This window comes from Rhea americana, unplaced genomic scaffold (genome assembly GCF_003343005.1).
Source record: "Rhea americana isolate MKP2758 unplaced genomic scaffold, rheAme1 scaffold_118, whole genome shotgun sequence".
Taxonomy (NCBI): domain Eukaryota; kingdom Metazoa; phylum Chordata; class Aves; order Rheiformes; family Rheidae; genus Rhea; species Rhea americana.
In genome coordinates, this window is record NW_028185239.1 from 924,634 (window position 1) to 945,108 (window position 20,475).

The following is a 20,475-nucleotide window of genomic DNA, read 5'->3' on the forward strand; positions in this document are numbered from 1 at the left end:
TTTGTCTGAAATTCTAATTAAGAAAAACTTCCCTAATACTACTGCTTGAAACTCACAGGAGAGTCTCCAGAGAACTCTTCAGTTATTTCATGGCAATAGTTTTATGCCTAGCCCAAAAGCAGGCTTATAAAACATCCTGCAATTAAAATGAAGCTAATCAAGGCTCCTTCATAGATACAATGGCAAACAGCACTCTTATATTCTATTGCTGGGCAGCAATGCTCCTCACAGAGCTGACAGGAAGTACTGCTGAACAATTCTAAGCAAGTTAGTTTTACTTCTCTATTTTAATGTTTCATTACAAGCTTTGCCTATCAGTCTCAGCTCAGTCCTTGCTGCTACTGAGTCTTGCTGTCCACCTCCTCTGTGAGCAGGTTTTTATTGCTTCCTTCCACAATTCACTTGCTGTTCAAAAGGTTAAACTGGGAATTTAAATGTTCTCATGATTTAATCTCTGTAAGTGGAAAACACATCCGAACACAGCATAGTTAATCATGGAGAACTAAAGAAAAGAACAGCAGGGAAACTGTGGATKATATATTCAAATCAATTGCCTTCTTGCCCTACTTCCCTTGGTGTCTTTAACTTCCTTTTACTAAAATGAGAACGTTCTTTTTGAGCATTGCCTTGACTGAAAACAACCCAGCCATCTGGGAAGTGCAGCCACGTACAACTTTAAGAGCAAGCAAAGCTCCTCGGGTTGCCCTCTCAGCCCCACAATCACCACGCTAATGAATAACCCCATCAAGACGTTCTCCAACTTCTGCCAAATGCTCTGAAGTCAAGGTTGCAGAAATGACCTGGGATCACACCCTGATCGCTAATCACCAGAGATCACTGATGGACCAAGCCTGAAATGTTTTTAGAAGAATAAAGCTCATGGTTTGGGGTATGTAAATACACACACACACACACACACACACACACACACACACACACACTTAGAGCAAATCTTCACGGTATCAAGAAACTTAGAAACCTCAGAAACTTAGGCTTTTGCTAACCTGCAGAGGAAGTTAAAATGCAAATGAGGATACATGACCACTTAAAGTGGAAGTCACCAGAGCAGCTCTCAGCGCATAGGCTTCTTGTTGATTTTTGTGACGGGCATGATCTAATTGCTGTTTTGGTGCATTTTACTGAAGAGTGGATGCTGCTGGATGCTAAGGATCCTTGACATATGCTTAATACCTCTTTCAAGCTGAGACTCACTAAAATCAAGTGATTTTTTTTGAACACCATAAGTGATCTTCTTTTAATCCATTGCTTTCCCCTTCACCTTTTTCTTCATTGTGCTGACTTAATACTAGCTTACTAAAAACCAATGAGATATATAGAACATTTGTGTAATACAACTGTCATAGTAGCTAAAATAGTGGTGCTGTCTTATGCCTGCACATAAACCAAAAAGAGTAATGTGCACATTTGCCTAAGCCAAGTTTTTACACAGATGTGCCTCTAACACAGCTGTTTCGTGATGTTTTAATTCAAATCACATGCTCACACTTAAAACCTAAAGAACAGGAGCGTGAACTTTCTGGCACAGTGCGTTTCAGATCCAACCTTGGCCCAGCAATACAGGCTCTTCTCAAAGATATGGCTCCCTACAGCAACATAAATGCTTAGAATCATGAGGCAAGAATCGTGGTTACTGGTATAGCTAAGGATTTACCCGAAAAGACAGCTCAGCCACAGATCCTGAAGGAAAAAGCAGGTAATCAAGAAGTCCTTGATACTGAGGAAGGTTAGACCATACTGCAAGAGCCTTGACTGCTGTTTTATTTTGCATTTTGTAATTAATTATCCCTTTCACTGAACTCCTGCAGGTGGTGGTGTTGGTACAATACATCACATGCAATCCATCATAAGACACTGCCCTTCCCTCCAGAAGACTTCTTTATTTAAGGCATGCTGGCTTGCTGCCAGGTTAGGTTCTGTGTGTGTGTGTGTGTGTGTGTGTGTGTGTGTGTGTGTGTGTGTGTGTGAGAGAGAGAGAGAGAGAGAGTGTGAGAGCGAGCGAGCACACATGTGTATATGCCAAGATTGTTGTGTAAATTTGCTATGGCTTTTTGTCAAAAAGGGAGAAAACTAAAAGATTTAAGAAAAATGCTTTTGTTGAAAAACATAAAACAAAAAGTTAAGGCTTTGATCACAGCTAAATACATTAATTTTTTGTGAAAAAACTGCTCTTCACACCTCACTGTTTGATCTAGTAATTGTCAAACTGATAGTGTCATTCTTTGCTCAATACCTCCAATAACCTGATGTAGAGTTAGAGTCATCTTTCTGCTTAGAAATGCAAAATCTCTACATATACTTAAATACATCATAAAAGTGCTTTGAAATAATAGCAAGTATTCCAAATATAAATAAAGCTCTGAGTCTAAGTCATGAAAGAAATACAGGATGTTCTTCCAAAAGTAGGTAACTACTAGTGATATACGTGATTGCAGTAGAGATAAGGAATTCTTAAATCTTCTTCATCTTCTTCAAGTACAGTCCTCAACAAGAAAACCTTTCTGATGATAAACCAACCTGCAAAAGCCCTCATGAAAATTCAACAACCACAATGAAATCCACTCACCCTGTTTCCACTTGGACAATAAAAGATTAAAAAGACAACAAAACTTGTTCAAGTCGTGTAAAGCTGCTGCCAACAGATACTATGGCTAGCCACCATTTATACAGAAGAACCCTGTACCATCTGGATAGGTTCTGGGATACTACTTCATGCGCTACTCAGTTATTATTGTATTTCGGCAGTATGAAAGTTGTAAAATCAGATGTAGAGCCACTTGAAAAGATTTAGAGTAAGTGGTAAGACAGACAACTCAAAAAGGAAAAAAAAAAAAGTACAAATGATAACATTTAGAACTGAGAATCATCTTTTTTCTCCTATGCTTTGGGTGCCTGCTCGAGACACCTGAAACGTAAAGAATAAGAATAGAGCTGAAAGTGTTTGAAAAGAAATAGTCTAAGTGTATACCAACACATCTTGCTGAGAGGCAACTTAACTGTGAGGAAACATTTAAATTCCGATCAGCACAGTTCTGTCAGCTTCTCTTGTCATATCTGATGACCCTCCAAGGCTGAAGCACTGAAACGAATGCCATTTCATGCCCACTCTAGATTTAACCGACATCAACAACCCCAGCAAGGGCAACAGGTCACTCCACCCATCTCTYTCTTTACCCAAACTATAACCAGGGTCTCTGCTGCTTGCCCTTCCTTACCGCAGTAAGGAAGTAAGCAGCTGCTGCTAGATCTTAGCGAAGACTTGCTCTGGCTAAAGTGGTATTTTAATTTAGTAGGAAAATCCATTTTAGTTGCCATTCTTTTTCCTCCTTTAGGCAATTTCAGATGAACTGTTAAATGTCACACACTGGTAACAAAGAGGCTGTTCCTTTGAGCAGCAGAATGAATCAAGCATCTTAGTTGCAAAGCAGTAGGTTGGCAAGTACCAGTTGAAAAGCCCACGCAGCAATCTTAGAGCTGCTCTTTCCCCCTACTAATCAAGTTAGCTGCCTGATAGCATAATATCTGTGCCAGAACATTCTAAGAACAACGAACTGCCATCAGATATGTTTCCATGAGATCTGGAGATTCACAGGACAAAAATGAAGACAAATCTGAATAACTAAAGAAAGATGCAAATCATTTTTAAGGAGTAGTAAGCAAATTCCAGATTTCCAAACATCTGCTTCATGCAGGAAAGGATGGCAGAGTCTATCCTWAGTAGCTCATGAACAATTTTGAGAGATCTAGACAGTCTGTAGACAATGTGCCTTATCTGACAAAGCAAAGCCCAAAGGTTACAAAACTCATGGGCTTATATGTCAGGATTAGGTGGGTATCAAAAAAAAAAAAAAGGTCAGTATTGAGTAATTTTTGCAATTTTCAAATGCATATCAGGGCAAGTACAGAGTCCTGCACCTAGGGAGAAATGTACCAGTACAGGCTGCGGGCTGACCTTCTGGAGAGCAACTCTGCAGAGGACCTGGGAGTACTGGTGGACCACAAATTGACTACGAGCCAGCAATGTGCCCTTGTGGCCAAGAAGGCCAATGGTCTCCTGGGGTGCATTGGGAAGAGTGTTGCCAGCAGGTGGAGGGAGGTGATCCTGCCCCTCTACTCAACCCTGGTGAGGCCTCATCGAGTACTGCRTCCAGTTCTGYGCTCCCCAGTGCAAGAGAGACATGGAGCTACTGGAGAGAGTCCAGTGTAGGGCTACAAAGATGATCAGAGGGCTGGAGTACCTGCCCTAGGAGGAACGGCTGCGAGAGCTGGGCYTGTTTAGTCCGGGGAAGAGAACACTGAGGRGGGATCTTATCAATGTCTACAAATATCTGAAGGGAGGTTGTCAGGGGTACGGGGCCGAACTCTCTTCAGTGCTGCCATGTGACAGGGCAAGAGACAACAGGCACAAACTGAAACACAGGAACTGAATACGAGGAGGAATTTCTTCCCTGTGAGAGTGACAGAGCACTGGCACAGGTTGCCCAGAGAGGCTGTGGAGTCTCCTTCTCTGGAGATCTTCAAAGCCCGCCTGGATGCAACCCTGTCTAACATGCTCTAGGTGACCCTGCTTGAGCAGGGGGGTTGGATAGAGGATCTCCAGAGGTCCCTTCCGACCTTACCCATAATGTGAAGTCCAGTACGCCCCCTGCTTAAATGTGCCACATTTTTTACTTCAAATATAAGGTTATCCCATCCCAAACCTTATCCTCTTTTATTAATAACTTAGTTGCAATTGATGGTAATTCAAAATAATCTTCTGATAKAGCAATTTGACAGCGAGCACAAAATAATTCAGTCTTTTCAGAAAACCAACTCAGACATCACATATGGTACTTGTCAGCTATTGCCATCTAAGTTGTGTGGTCTGAACTACCTTCTTACATTACTGGCGGAGATCCCCTGCCAGAAGTGGAGAARAGCAACAGGGGACATGTTAGTTTGTTTTGTCTGGTGCTGTACTTATCCTGAAGGTTATCAACAGAGTGGGTTTCATGAGCCCTAAGTTCACTACAAAATGGAGTCTCTTGAGGTGAATTCCTATTAAGGATATTCCACAKAGTCTCTGCTGAAAAAGCAGGATTTAGATTGCCATTCCTTCAGACATGTTGTAATGAATTCCTTTCACCCTAGATTGAAGTACTGCCTAAGAAAGATTATAAAACACGATTGTCACTATTAGTAGTGAACGGCTGGATTTTCAAAACACGCTGGGAGCTTTAGTCTATCCATTAAAAGTAAAAGATTTAGCAATTCCTCCTTCATAACCTCAGTCATGTAAAGAAACAAATTTAATGGTAGTTCACATATCAACCCAACAAACTACTTGTGAAATCTAAAGGAGATCATGMTTCTATCACCAAAGCTGTTAGGTATTTACCTTTTTCCCTCTGCCTCATTAAGCTCGTTCTATTTTAAAAAGCATAAGACTGTGTGAAATTCTAAAAATAGCAGAACAGGAAAATAGTATCTGTAGATATATTCATGTATTCCCACTTGTAATTTGTTCTGGACTCCTTTATTCCCCTCTGGCTATTTTTCCAGGAACATGAAGAAGAGTGGTTACTACTCATGGAAACAGTTAGCTTCTGTTATTTGCAGAAGGCTCACAGTCTGAGAGAGGAAAGAACTTGTGCCTATGAAAGGTAATATGCTCCTTTCAAAAAATATTAAAAGTACATCCAAATAAGGAAGAGACTCAGTCTAGTATTTGTTACGTGACTTAATTACAGAGTGGATGTCCACAAGGCTTATCGAACAAACAATCCATCCTTATTGATTCACAAGTACAACAAATAAATTGCTTCTCACAAATTGAGGCGATACCTATTAGTAGGATCGCTTACTGAGAAATAAATGAAAAAAAAAAAAAGTGCAAGTAGAGCTGCCGGGGTGGAAGATGTTTCCAGCAGGCAATTTTTATAATCAGTTGCTTAGCTGCTAAAACTAACTGTGCACATTTTACACATACTCATTTAGCCACAAACCTGTTGCATGACAAATCTAATTAAGTCCAGGAAAGAGAGAATGGGATAGCTGAATGAATTAAGGACGCTAGTAAAGGAAAACAAACCATTTAATCTCTGGGTCATTGCTGGTTTGAATCCAACCTATATCTGTAGGCATGAAATTGTTGCCCTCCAATAGCTGACCATGATCTGGCCCATGAGAAATGACTTGGCAGACCTTGCCCTGTCCTCCTACATGTTAGGCTTAGCAACCTCTTCTCCTCCTCCTTTACATACACACATGTGCACCCTGCTTGAAATGGAGCTTTTATTAGCAGTCATAAGAAAGCTAGASCAAGTACTGCCTGTACACAAACTAGCTTCTGAGCTCTCAGACATCAGGACTGCAGGAAATAGAAGCAGCATAGCAAAATATAAGCATCCACAGCCATTGCGTGTTTTCCTCAGGTATGTAATCTGTTTCTTACCAGAGAATTTCCTTTCCTAGTCTGACCATCATTTCCTTGTCAGTATATAATTAGTGGCATTCTTTGAACACTTATATCTGGTCAGCTTCTGATTAAGAATCCTGAATAATTATAATTCTCAATTTCATAAGTATCATGGCTAAAAAGTTCATCATAGAAAGATTTAACACTCTTCAACACATAAAAAAGTCTTCTCTTAGATGGACACCAACAAAAAGTGTGTTATAATTTCTGCACTACAAAACAGATAAGAACATTTTTTTCAACAAGCAATTAAGGTGTTAACTGGCTTCAGCTTTCATAAGTTTTGTGAACATATTTGTGGTACTTTGATCCAGTTTTAAAATGACTATAAACTGCCATAATTTGGCAGTAATATTTTTGTAAAGACAGAGAACACATATATTTAAATTTATTTGCTGCAATAATTATTCATGATTATTTAATTTAAATGGCACCTGAAATCTGAAAGCTGCAGGTCCACTGTTAAGCATGCTCACCAAGTTGAGTTTACATTTGCCTTTATGTGCTACGGGTCAGGAAAACTTCATCATCACCCAGTTTTGACAACCTTTGGGCACTCAGAAGCAGAGCACACTTTGTGCTATGAGCTCTCTTCATTTCAGCCTTGACTAATACTTYGTCAGAGGCAGTAAACTACTGTTTTAACATAACTCAGTATTTCATGACACTTTGGAACAAATTTCCCAGAGTTGCTTTCAAGACAGAAAAGAAAGGGGTCTATAACTAGCACCAACCACTTGCAACACCAAGTATCCCAGTTTTCTGCAACTGTAAAACACAGAGAATGATAAATTGCACTTACGTTCTAATGAGTCACATCTGTTTGCATCGTGGGCCTTCTTGGCACGCCAGGAGGACAAACAGTAACTGCAGCCTTGCTGTTCCAGAACTAGCTGAATCAATTCCACTGAGCTGAACGCTATGTTACTGTTTCTTGCTTTGTCTTTTGCCCGCATTCTCTGTTCTGTGAAGGAAAAAAAAAAAAAAAACCCAAACAATTCAACGGTATAGCTGAAGGACATAAACYTCTGTGATCTGCTGCCAAAGAGTAGCCATACAAAATCTCGATAATTTGGAAAGCAATTTGCTCCCAAAGGGCTGAATTTGGGCTCAGTTCCACCAAACTTTGATCGGCAGTTCAATACTGAGAGTCACCTGGCTGACTGGCAATGGTTTCTGAAGCAGAGGCACAAGTACTTTAGGTTTTTTGGGGGAAAGTCCTTAGAGTCTATTTTGAGTTTACCTTGCTGCTACAGATGCATAAACCCACAATAAAGTTCAGAGCTGCCAGAAATGTAGTGGCTCAGGGTCTGTCTCTCCTTTAGGTCCTACTGTTGAAGCTGAGTGCAGGCACTGGTGCCAAATTGTTTCTTCCCCTTCTGCCGTTTGTTCTGGAGAGGGAACGTAGGCACAAGCTGCAAACTAAAAAGCTGATTGCAAACAGGATTTAGCCTGCAACAACAATATTTGACCAGCTCATGGAAACAAAATAGTTTGGTAGTTTGATCAATATAGGTCCCTTGTGAGAGGCCCTTCTAATCAATTTTAAAACTGTCATACAATTGTATGGTAGGTATGGTGGTTGAAGCTAAGATACCAGTGGAACTTAGATTGTTTAAAGACAGTCATGTATGTGGTTTTACATGCTGCTAGTTTCTATATTAATTTAGCTAAATCAGTAGCACTTTCATGTTTTAGTGGTTGGTCTTATTTACAGAGAGAATTAATACTTTTAAGGCCACAGTTGAATGCATCTGTTTCTAGGCCTCCTTCCCACCCACTGACGCCTCACTGTCTAGGTGCGAAGGACTTAAAACTGCAGAAGCAGGAAGGAACCACTGATATCAGTGAGTGACAGCTGTTGGGAGAATTAAAATATTACACATAGATTATGCACAACAGTCTCTTGCTGTTCCCTTACTCATGTTGTTGTTTGGACAACAATATCAGCACATTTCTGCCCATAGATGGTTATAAGCAGAAAAGCACAGTGTTTAGCATCAAGACATAGTTATACTAAAATGCTCCATCACCCAGCACCACTGAAAACATTCAGCCTAATCATATAGATTCAAGTGGTTTGAAATGAGCCACCAGAGATTATGAGGCTAAAAAGAATCCAAGTGCTAAGTCTTACTAAGTTTTATTTTTTCCCCCTATCTCTTTTAACATGCAGACACTTAGCTGCATGAATCTGTGCCTGGTGGAAAGTGGCTAAAGCAGGGTGAAGCTTTACCAAGTGAATCCAAATGTGTGTGGAAAGGGGATATGAGGGGTGGGAGGAGTACAGTTTGCATCTGCAGCTGGAACATTTTAATGTGGAGACTGGGTCAGAAACAAGGCTGAGTGAAAACCCTGTCACATGAACTCCCAAATCTATGAGCAAGGAGACATTCTACTTTTAACTGAGGTATGCGACATGTAGAAAATAGTCTCCAGCATGTGAAATATACAGAACAACATTGACATATTCTGTGTTTAGTACTGGACTAAAAAGGATTTCAGATGGCCTTACAAAAATGTGGAGAGTGCAACTGGAGGATCCAAAGGCTGATGCCAGTACAGCTAAACTGGAATAGCTGAGGAACTTCCTGAGTATTTTTGTCTAAAACAAACAAAAGAGACTTTCCAGGAAGTTCTGAGTAATCATTCAGCCTTACGGGTAGCTGAACAGCTACAGAGGGAAGAAACTATCCTGAGACAGAGAAACAAAGATTTAAATAAACAAGAAACCCCACCAGCCCATTTGAGGAAACTAAGAAAGAATAGACTGAAACATTCCCTAGGAATTTCAGCAAAGGGCGACTAATCCCAGGAAACTTATGAGAGAACTCCAAAAAAATGAATGACACTTCGGAGGAGTTGGTGAAGGCAGCCTACTGAGTCCATGCAGCACATCTGCCCTGGTGCATAACAGCACAGGCGCTTCCCCCCCCCCCCMCCTTAAGTCTCCGCAGCTGGGGCTCTCCATGCAGGTCTCTTGCTGCTTTCTCAAACCAAATTAGCTTGTATCTTTGCAGATGAGAGGGGTACTACAGTCCTGAGAAGAGACCACTGTGTCTTTAAGCATTGCGGTATAGCGCAATTCAGCGACCTCCAACCTACACTGTTTGGACAGGGATTGCACCACCACMCACAGGCATCAAGTGAGCTCCTGATAGCAACGTGTCTTGATCAGCAGCTTTTCCACCCAAGCCAAGTAAAGTAGAGATAATAGCTATACAGATTTTCTGGTCAAGCACTATTGCTGTTTGTGCTTTGGATTTTCTCACTGGGAGGCTTTTTGGAGGTGGCTTGAAAAGAAAGGAACAGATCCCGAGAAAATGAGCATTTCCATGCCTAGGAATAGCACTGTGGGAATCTTGACACCAAGTACCTCTATAATTAAATTGYCAGCATGATGTGGCTTTTGGATTTACAGTATGTGCATGCACATATATAAAAAGACACCAAAAAAAGCATATATACCAGGGCTGCCACCTCAACCCTTAATATTGACTACCTTTATGTCTGTGCAAATACCTCTRCATGCCAGAGTGAATGGAACTAAATCCCAGGAAATTAAGAGGAAACTCACCAGACCCACCATTATAGGCCTCTGCTGCTGCTCCACCATTCCACAAATCATAAAACATACCCCATGTTTCCCCTTAGCATGTGTTGACTCTACAATATTTGTAGGGCTAAGAATACCTAAGCATTTAGTCCATCATGAAGCCATCTCTCCCATTTCTCCTTWGCCATCAATATTCTCATGCAGCCCTCATGGTAGCAACTATAACTGATGCCAAAAGCAACCACAACTCAATGGGGTGCTCTGCAGGAGTTTTGTCATGCTCCAAGCTAATTTTTGCCTCATATACAAAAATAAATAAATAAATAATAAATACACAAATAATAATAAGAGCGCACACACCGTCTCTGAGATAACCTCCTTTAACCTTTCCTTCCTGGTCACATCAGCATACAAGTGTTTCAGTCGTTTCTCAYATCCCTATCAATTCTCTGAAGGATAAGAGATGAAATAAAAAGTGGATTAAAAAGAGGAATTTAAATAGTAGCATTCTGGCTTTGTTAGAAAGTAAGTATTTGTGTTTGCACAGCTGTCTAAAAATATATATTTTTTTTATTTTAATGTGGTAAACCACACAACTCAGATTYTTTCATTCTATACAATTTACTTTTTTTAGCTAAATGATTCTGAAACACACATTTTCACTTCTTCAAGGGTGCCAGCAAACAACATTCTCAGGTAGAGTGTGGGACTTGTTTATTTTTAGACTTTTAAAGCTACAATTGCAAATAGATGCACAGATGACTCCCCCCCTTTCCTGCAGAAGAAAAAACAAACAACTAACCAAGTTTGATGATTTCTTTAGAACAAACACCAAAACACTCAAGACAATAGAAGTTTTATTTCAGAATCCTAATCGGGGCCAAGCTTGCAAGCTGCAAAACATTCAGTGCTGCTGTGTTCAGGAGGAAGAAAGGACAGCTGTGTGTCAGCATCAATCTTCCTTGTGAAAACACAAACCTAATTCTGTGCCCTTTGATCTGACATGGTGATAACAGTAGGATGACTCAAGACGCCACTTTTTCCACTACAGCTTCAAAAACAACYCCAAACAAACAGAAAATAGTTACAACCTGCATGAATACTAACACCTTAGCAGACGCAAGCATTTGCTAAATATAACACTAGTCTTTCTGCCTCTTCCCTTTCTGTGGTTGTATTTGCGTTTGTGTTCACACACAAACGCCCCCCTTTCGCACAAGTCCCRTTCCAGTAGCCAGAGTTGCCATGGGGAAAGAAGACTTAAGATTGTAAGAGAAGACCTGATTTTGATCTTACGTATGCTGCTACAACACAAGAAAGACGTCAAACCCAGCAATGCTGCTCCAGAGTAAAAACCACAGTCTGGTTGGACGTCTTTCWCTTGACTCATGCTTGTGTTTTCTGGCTTATGCCATCGATTTGATAAACTGGCAGCTAACCAGCTACTCCAGGCCATGCTTAGAATTACAAGCAAAGGAACAGAATATTTTTTAAAAAGAATCAAATACATGTAACAGTATATTGCATTTTTATCACGAATAAGTTTCCCTACGATACCTTCCCAGCTGATACTGCAAAGCAAAGAAATTTCATTGAAACCAATGTGGTTACACCACTGAAAAGCAATACCAAGATAATTACCTTCCTTCTCTCCAGAGTTAAGACCCACGATACCACCATCTGAACAGATTAGGATACACCAACATCAAAGAGCTGCCATGAAACATCCAGCGGAAAGGAGCCCACAATATCAGCCCAGTGTTAAAGGGACTCCAAGCTACACTTGCTGTGAAGCCAGAGCAAAGAAATACCATTTACAGTGTAATTCTATGAATTCCTAACTTCAAATGCATTTCCGCTTGACAATGAGGCTTAGCCAGGGTACTGTCCTGGTGTGAGCACTGGTAACATACACTCCTCTCTTCAAAGAGGCAGTTATGGGATTCTTCTTGGGAATTGAGAATGGGGCAGTGTTTGAAGAAGCAGCTCAAAGCCGTTGACAGTGTAAACAACACCTTTTTTTAAAAAAAATCTGGAAAATCCTACCTTCAAGGATCACAAAGCTTTCCTATTTACTAATTATATCTTGCAGTACTTGTGTAAACTGTAAGGCCTGAATGTATCCACTATGCAGAAAGTAAACCAGACCCATAAAAAAGATACAGACGACATTCTCAAGAACATCTATTCTTTTTGAAAAACTTGGGATTTGGGGGTATTTTAACTGCAGACTTCTCCCAAAGTGAGGTAGCAGGTGCTTTAGTTCCTTTGCTCCAACAGCACTTTTAAAAGATTTCCGCACTTCTAAGAAAAAGGGAGAACAAGATTTTTCAGATATTGAGGTCTTTGAAATTAATTATCATTCTTTAAATTGTTAACCTTGTGACTCCRCTAAGAACATATGCTGAGTCACTGATACAGTTAGAAATTAAGTTTCTGGGTCCTGACTGATTCTGGGCCATTAAATAGCTGTGTTTTTCCTGCCTTTTGATAGATACATGGAACTTAGATAAGCTGACCAATCCTGTAATCCAGCAGACTACCTCTAGCCAGCAGTCCCATTTTCAGCTCATGTTTGACATTGGGCCCACACTTTTGTCACTCTGATTTAGTGTATGTTCATACAGAATGTAGATAATACATACAGAGTGGTTTTGCCCCCTCTCAAATATTTGCTGTTCRTCTCAAATATATTTTAAGAAAGTGCATGTATAGGTAAGGGGAAGTGCATGCCTGCAACATACCCTATTTCCATCATCTGACTTTGCCTTTTCACTTCTTTTGCTTTAGCCATGCATTTTTACCCAATCTCTGTATAARGTAATGAACATGGTAGAAATGCATGGGTAGCGAGATAGTTCCACATCGTCCAAGGAAATATCTATCATTAAGCAAATATGCTGCTACAGACTGCACAAGACAAGGTTTAATATTAATTCTAAATAATAAACTTGCAGGTCTTACATTTAATGGCCACTTTTACCCAAGCATGAGTGACAAACACAGCTTGCAGCAATAATGAACATGCCCACAGTACATTAGGAAGGAATGGCTTAAGTTTATTTCTTTTCAGCTTATTCGGATCCTTTTTAACTATGCACACTAAGTTAAGGCCAAATGTATTAGGACAGTGAGAGAATTTTGCACAATGACTACCCCACAGATTATTTCTGCACATAAATGAGCTCAACTCTGATGAAAATTAACCCTGACAACTGTGGTGTGTGCTCTGAAAAGTGGGCCTGGGACAAAGCTATGTAGGAAAAATAGGACACCTGGTAATGCAAATGCAAGCAACGACCTTACCCTGACAAAATCCAAGTACATACTGGAAGAGCAGGAGCATGCAAACTAATACTACCTAAGGGACTTCTCATCATACTCTGGCCATTTACACAGGGTCAGCTCGAGCAATATGTTTTCAGATTGATATTTACCTTGAAAATCAGAGTAGCGCACAGCTGCACACACAGCATTTCAATGGCAAACAGTTAGCAGAGTGCCATCCTGCCTACTCTAATTATTTGAAAAACTGAAAACACTTTCCATCCATGCTCCTTTGCCTCGCCTTCCTTTCCATTTGAGCCTAAGGCCTCAGTGAGAAAGTGCTCTCTGCTTTTGAAGCAAAGACAGACATTCAGCACCACTCTATTTGGGTGAAACTTTTAGCCAATGGTAAGGGGAATTTACCTAATGGGAAATTACATGTGCAAAACTCCTTTTATCACCTGCGGTTCCACTCGCCCGAGGGGAAGATTTAATAGAAAAGTGTCTAGRCTCTGGGTAGAAGCAACAGGTGGAGAATGCCTTTACATGGGGGTGGGAGGAAAGCCAGCAGACAGGAATCCTCCTTACATTAAAGCTGGGTGAAACTGGTTCCTGCAGGAGACAGCCCTATTTCTACCATAATGGTCCTAGGGAGCACACTGTGGGTAGAGATTTGGCTCCCCTGTGCTGTTTCTCTGCAAGGCAGCAGTTCTGTGGGAATACTGGTGTCACAGCTGAGAGTATCCCTGAGGCCATCCTAAACCAAATCAAAACTAAACCAAAGCAGGAGGATCCTGTGCAGATCCAGAGCACTGGATCAGGTTCCTCTGAAAGCCATGCAGAGCTTATCTACCAGATAGCAACTTGTGTTAAACAGCATTTTGTTGGCAGCATCTGACCAAGCTGGGTCACTCCTGAGAAACCCRGGAAAGAGTCCTGGAAGAGAACAGCATTCCCTACTGGGATACTCATTACTGTCTTCACTCTGCGTTTTCTTGAGACACGTTTCATTCAAAACAGATGAAATCAAATTCAGTTTAACAGCTGACAAAAATGCACAGCCAGTAGCACTAGAACTGCAATGGGTAGTAAATAATAGAATAGCTGGATGACATGGTATGATCATATCCTCAAGTTTCTTGTTTCCTCTGCTGTAACCATGCAGCAAAATTGAAATTTCATCCTACATTTCAAATGACTGTAAACTTGGAACATTGCTCCCCTACCGACCTGCACATTACCTTAACATATACACTAAGCTGGGGAAAAGTCTCATTAAAAGATCAAAATTTGCCAATTACTGGTAAACTGGTGGTGTTTTGTGTCTTCTCTGTGCATATGTCAACAGCTACACAAAGCTGCAGAAAATTGAGATCTTCCTAGCATAGTTATTTAGATTAGAAGCATTTTTTGGACAGAGACGGGTTTTCCCACAAAGTGCAATGCTCAGCACAATAAGGTTCAGATCCAGAGACAGGGCTCCTGTACATGAACAGCAACAACTAAGTTTTACTTTACGCAGAATTAGATAAAAGCTACAAAGAACAAAAGGAGAGGAACTACAGGCAGCATATAATCTTCAAAACACACCACAAGCCATAACCTGACGTAATCAAAGTGCAGCTGTATAATTTAATATATCCCACTCCACTAAGCCAGGCACCTTAAAAGCAACACTAAGACTTTCAAAGTCATTCAGCTATTCAAGGCAACTGGGCTTCCATAGTCCTCAGCCTCATTTTTCAGATTGCTCCTCTGTGGTCCTACCCATTTTGCTGCTGGCTTCCAGAATCAACCACCTGCTTCCAAAATGGTAAACAGAAAAATGAAACAAATCAAGAGAGATAGCAGAGTTTGGAGTCTGTATTATATTATATCACTGATCAAGCTTTTCTTCCCCTACAGAGCTGTCCACCCCCATTGCATGTTTCACATGATTAAAAACATGAGGATAACTCTGTCAACTTAACCAAAACATACTGCCTGGAGGAAGTGGGGAACCAGAAGAGATTTAGTCATTCTTGGTCCAGTCATTCTGAACCTCACACTATGCCAAAGGAGAAGCTGAAATGCATCTTACATGTATTTTCCATCCTCAGTAGTGTGAATAAACTCATTGCAATGCACTTTACATACAGCTGCAAAAAAGTAATTTGTTTAAATTATGCAGTTAAAAGTAAATGTTCAATCAGTTCTAACAGTTGAGCATTTGACTGTTCTATCAATCTTGAATGGATTTTTTTTTTTTTTAACTTTGCATCAGAATGGGCATACCATTTTACCAAACCCACTTTAAGACTCTCTTTCCCTGGACTAGATGTGTAGTGTAAATGATATGTCAGACCATCTTAGAAAGTCAGCAACATTTTGAGTGATCATTTGCATTTAAATAATGGATCATATCCAGAAAAAACTAAACAGTAGTTTTAAAGACATGAGATTGACAATCTCCATTTCACATTACTGGAAAAAGAGACACAAAGATGCTAAAATGCTCACTGAAGGTCACCCAGCAGATTAGGTACAGCCCTTCCTACTCATCTTTTTGATCGCACTGAAGCACAGCTAAACAACAGTCTCTATCATAGTGCCTGATCTGTCTGAAAATTCATCTGCAAGGCTTCATTTTACTAAAATACACATATCAGTTAAGGCATTTGGAATCTGTGATCAGATCTGTGAAACAATCTCCTGATGGGGAAAACTGGGGAAAGAAAGTAAAGTGACCCAGGGTCTAGTCCCAACTTCTCAGACCATCCCTCATCAGCTCACTTAGCACTCTGGTAACACCACAGTCCTAGAAGTCATCCCATTATCTTCAATGGGCCAAGTCACCATCTATCACAAGCCTCCATCTATCACAAATACGCAATGGTACTCTTCCATGTTCTTCTGTACTCATGCAATGCTGCCAACTTAGTCTCCCCAGCTGAATTTTATTCACTGTGAATTTCAATGACAACAACATGATAAATTTCCAACCAGACAGAATAATAGAACACTAACTTGCTGAAATAGGTCACTTCTACCACTGTGACCTAAATACAGCATTATCACCCTTCATTATTTCCATAGTGATGCCTAGATTGGGATCTTTCTGAGGCAATAACAATCTTTTTAGTGTGTGTATGGTCCTGAGCCCATATAGGGCCACCTGTAGAAGTGGATGCCTCCAAGGCTTGCTCTATATATGGAATCTGTTATCTAGTCAGGTATGATTGGAAATTGTCAAACAACATAGCAGYTGGCAGAAGGATCCAAACGAAAGGTTTAGCTCAGTTGGTTATAGCATGGTGCTGCTAATGCCAAGGTCGCGGGTTCAATCCTTGTATGGGCTATGCTAAGGGTTGGACTAGATGATCTCTAGAGGTCCCTTCCCACCTTACCATTCTATGATTCTACAATGATTCTATGAAATTAGGAGGAAGTGCAATTCAGTAATTCATATCAAGGAATTTACATAGTTTGATCCCACTGGTTTTGATTTTCTTTTCTGACTTAAAAATCATAACAAGGGCCAGATGCTCTGCCAAGGATGCAATTATTTTTACCAGCTAAGAATCTGACTCAGGAGAAGAAATTTAATAAAGCAGGTTTGAGGCCAGTACATCACAGGCACCACTACCCTACAGAAACACAGCCACGCAGTGACCCTGCTATCATCTGTACTCTGAGTACTATTATTATGAAAGTCTGCCAGAAGAACATAATAGGAAAAATGTACCTATCTGCTGGGTTTTGTCAATTCTTTTCTGGTTACCTTCTTTCCCTCTTTATGAGTAAAAATTTTGAAATAAAAAAGTGATGTTCTCAAATTTTTTGTGTGACTGCTCTGGTTGAACATGAAAAAATAGCAAGTTTTTAGAACTTTATAGCTGTAGAGCAAGTATCTCTTGCACAGATCTAGTATCAGAGTGATGCTGAGAAAATGCAGATGCTAACATAAAACATTTATTACTTGAAGTCTGCTATATATCCTTCCTGTCATAACTGCCCAAATGAATGAGTTTTGCTACAGATGAGGGAGCCAAAACCCTTAAAATACAGCTCAGAAGAAGCTTCTTCAAGATATTTTCTAATGGCCTTTAATGCAATTAAAATCATGCACAAGCTACTTCCTTATCGTGTTCTCTTTTCCGAGGAAAGCCATCAGGAAGTCTTTGCATTCATTAGGTATCTCCTAACAGACCACAGTAGTTGTTTGTTAACCCCTCAGGACGTTACAGGAAGATATTATAAATATTTAAATGTCTGGTTTTGATCTTTCATAGTACAGCAAAAGAATGAAAGAAGAGAAAGGATAGCTGGCCTTCTGCCATCACTGAAGAATCTCCCTTCCCCCTCCTTTTTTTCATTTTGTTTTGTTTCCTTTCGTTAAAATGTGCAGAAAGGAGGAATCAAAAAGAAGGGAAGAATGTTTTTCCAATAAATTCATCGACTCTGGTGGATATGCAATTAGGGCAGCTCAACTTTATATCCATCCTTATTTCTTCGCACAAATTCACTTCTGATGCAAGCTTACACGCAAGTTTTCTGTTGTTCCCAACTCATCTAAACTCTTCTCACTGCAGTACTGTCTTTGATTAGCACAACTTTATTACTCAGTCAGTAAGACTTTCCTGATCCAATAGGATTTTTGTCAGGAGCTATTGCTTTCCTCTCTTTTCTTTGTTAATCTCCTTCTTCAAATTCAAAATTTTCCGTATACTTTCTTTTCCTGTCCTTTAATGCCCACAGGACATTTTTAGAGATGCTTCCTTGTTTTGACAGGGGAGTTTTTTTGGTTTTGATTCATTTTTCCTTTAAAGTCTAAGGTTGAAATACATGAGAAAAAAGCTCTGCAGGGCACCACCTGTCAGCAACGTTTAGCACATCCCACAAGCAAAATGTGAGTCATTGGATCAGGATTCAGTCTCTAGTCTTGTTCTCAGTGCAGCAGTGAAGCATCCAAAGCTCCAGTTTACACATTCAGCCTCATAGTTTCTTTGTCATTCATATCTTTGTTTTAAAGATCAAACCTGTGCCTATTGGCTGAGGTCTCTGGGATTCAGAAAAATTTTGAGTACTTCCATCAGTAAGGTATATTCTAGCATTTTACATTTCAGGACATACCTTTGAAGGGAAAATCTCTACAAATTTTTAAAAGAGAATCCTCAATTCTTCTGCCTCCGTAATTCATCACTCAACACAGGAAGCCTGAGAGACACACTGCCTTACGAGGGGACAAGTATGATTACTTATCAATAACCATAACATCACAGTGTTTCTGCGTAAGTTTGTGTGTGGAAATTGCACAGGCATGACATAAATCACCCCAGATTTCCTAGCAATAACTTGATCCTGAGGGAACATACTCTGTAAATTAAAAATAAATTATATGATAGCCTGATGTGACTTCAGCAGACCCCACGTAAGGCCTAGCCTGAGGGAGGAATGTGCCTTTTAGCTTTTCTGTAACAACTGTCTCTTTACAGCGAGTTAATTAACTACAGATACAGTGTACTTAGAAGACATAAAACAAGACCAGCTGATTTCAAAACAGCTTGAAAACCAGACTTTGAAACGCATCTCCAAGGTGCCACTTATATTAGTGCACACTATATATAAATCTAGGTGGCACCCCTGCTTGCAGCAGCCATGAGGGGACACAAAAAGCAGCACTGTAAAACCTCTCAGGAGTTTGGGGAAGGTCACTCTGCATGGGTGAGAGCTCACAAATGAAGAACAATACCTGAACACTCCTAATCACACTCGCAGGCTGCATATTTCCCTTTTACCTTAATCTGCAACACCATAGTTTGGCCTTCTGAGACTCTGCCTTCCATAGTCAGGGATCTGGTCTTCCAAGGCAACGTGCAGTTTTATGTTTGCATCTTTGTGCTAAAGAGATGGATGATGAACTTAATCAACTGGTCATTAAAGATGAGCTTCCGATAAGCCTGCTATTCAATTATCCTGTTAGAATGGAGATGATGAATCTGGACAGATGACTACTAATATTGCAGCCAGTTTCTCTCTCTACAAAGGTTGAAATCAGCCTCTCACCACTTCAGCCAATTTAGATCAAGATCACAGTTTTGATCCTGAACACTGTGAAAGCTCTGTCTTTATATGAGCATATCCAACAGTCCTGCAAGACCACAGACTTGTGTGGAGTAAAATCAAGGACAAAGTGTGGACCTTTAAACTTTCAAATACAGGCATTCAGTTAATTTCCAAATCTGTTTCTCAGATCAGTTCAGAACTTCCTAAGTAGAGGTCAGCTGTAACATGGATACACAGACTGATTTGTGGAACTGAGATTTGCACGCAAAGTTTGCACATAGCGCTGTTCCTCTTCTCATGCTTGCAGCTGGGCAGAAAGAATCTACAAATCTGCATTATACACCTACGCATCTTTAGTATGCAAATATAAACATACAGCTGTATTTTGGTTTCACAGAAAACTCAGAAAACAAAGATTCAAAATCATTTGCTTGCATTCTTTTTTTTTTCTAAGATAGCTGTCAGAGCCCCAAGAGAATACTTTCGCAACTTCTAATGATTTGTGGTTGGTATGGTAATGTATACATAGGTGAAAATGCTGGGGGAAAAGTAACTAATGTTTGGCTTCCAAAGAACAAGGGAAGTTCCTGTTAATTCTGGGAAGTCTTCCCTTAAAATTGACCATGGATGACTGTGCAACCTTTTCAAATGTGCCTCTTCTCTCTGTTACTAAGCTTTAGCAGCAGCAGTATCCAAGTTTAAAAAGATCAGCGCATTTATTACTTTCTAAAAGTGTCTAACTGATGGACCTAAAGAAGGGTTCTCTCATTACCCGCCTGCCAGCTATTTCACATCTCCATAGGCAGGGCAAAGCAAACATTCTTATCCTAAAAGAATAGCTCAACTCTGCCCTGAAAGGGCTCTGTCAGGTCTATTGCCTACCTCTTCGTATTGTCTCCACGCTGGGGCTGACAATGTAGGTGTCAATTAGTAACATACATGGCTTTCCTATCTCTTCTTTATCTCTTTTGGATGTCAATCCTTTTTTCTTTTTAATCAGAGAACAGTCAGAATGAAGTCCCTCACGGGTCACACTCTTGAAATATTGGATCCTTTCAGCTGACCTCCTTTTAGCCCTAGCTCCACTTCATTGGAAATTTTTTTATGGAAACAGGAGATCAAAAATATACAC

The 20,475-nt window shown here is 40.2% G+C and overlaps 1 long non-coding RNA gene across 1 annotated transcript in view; it reads right to left on the reverse strand.

Annotated features, from left to right (window-relative positions):
- LOC146600698 (uncharacterized) overlaps positions 1 to 20,475 on the reverse strand; it is a 152,868-nt gene that overhangs the window by 89,024 nt on the left and 43,369 nt on the right. Inside the window, exon 2 of the long non-coding RNA XR_014897597.1 lies at positions 7,278 to 7,439. This is a non-coding gene — a long non-coding RNA (uncharacterized LOC146600698). The remainder of the gene's footprint in view (positions 1 to 7,277; positions 7,440 to 20,475) is intronic.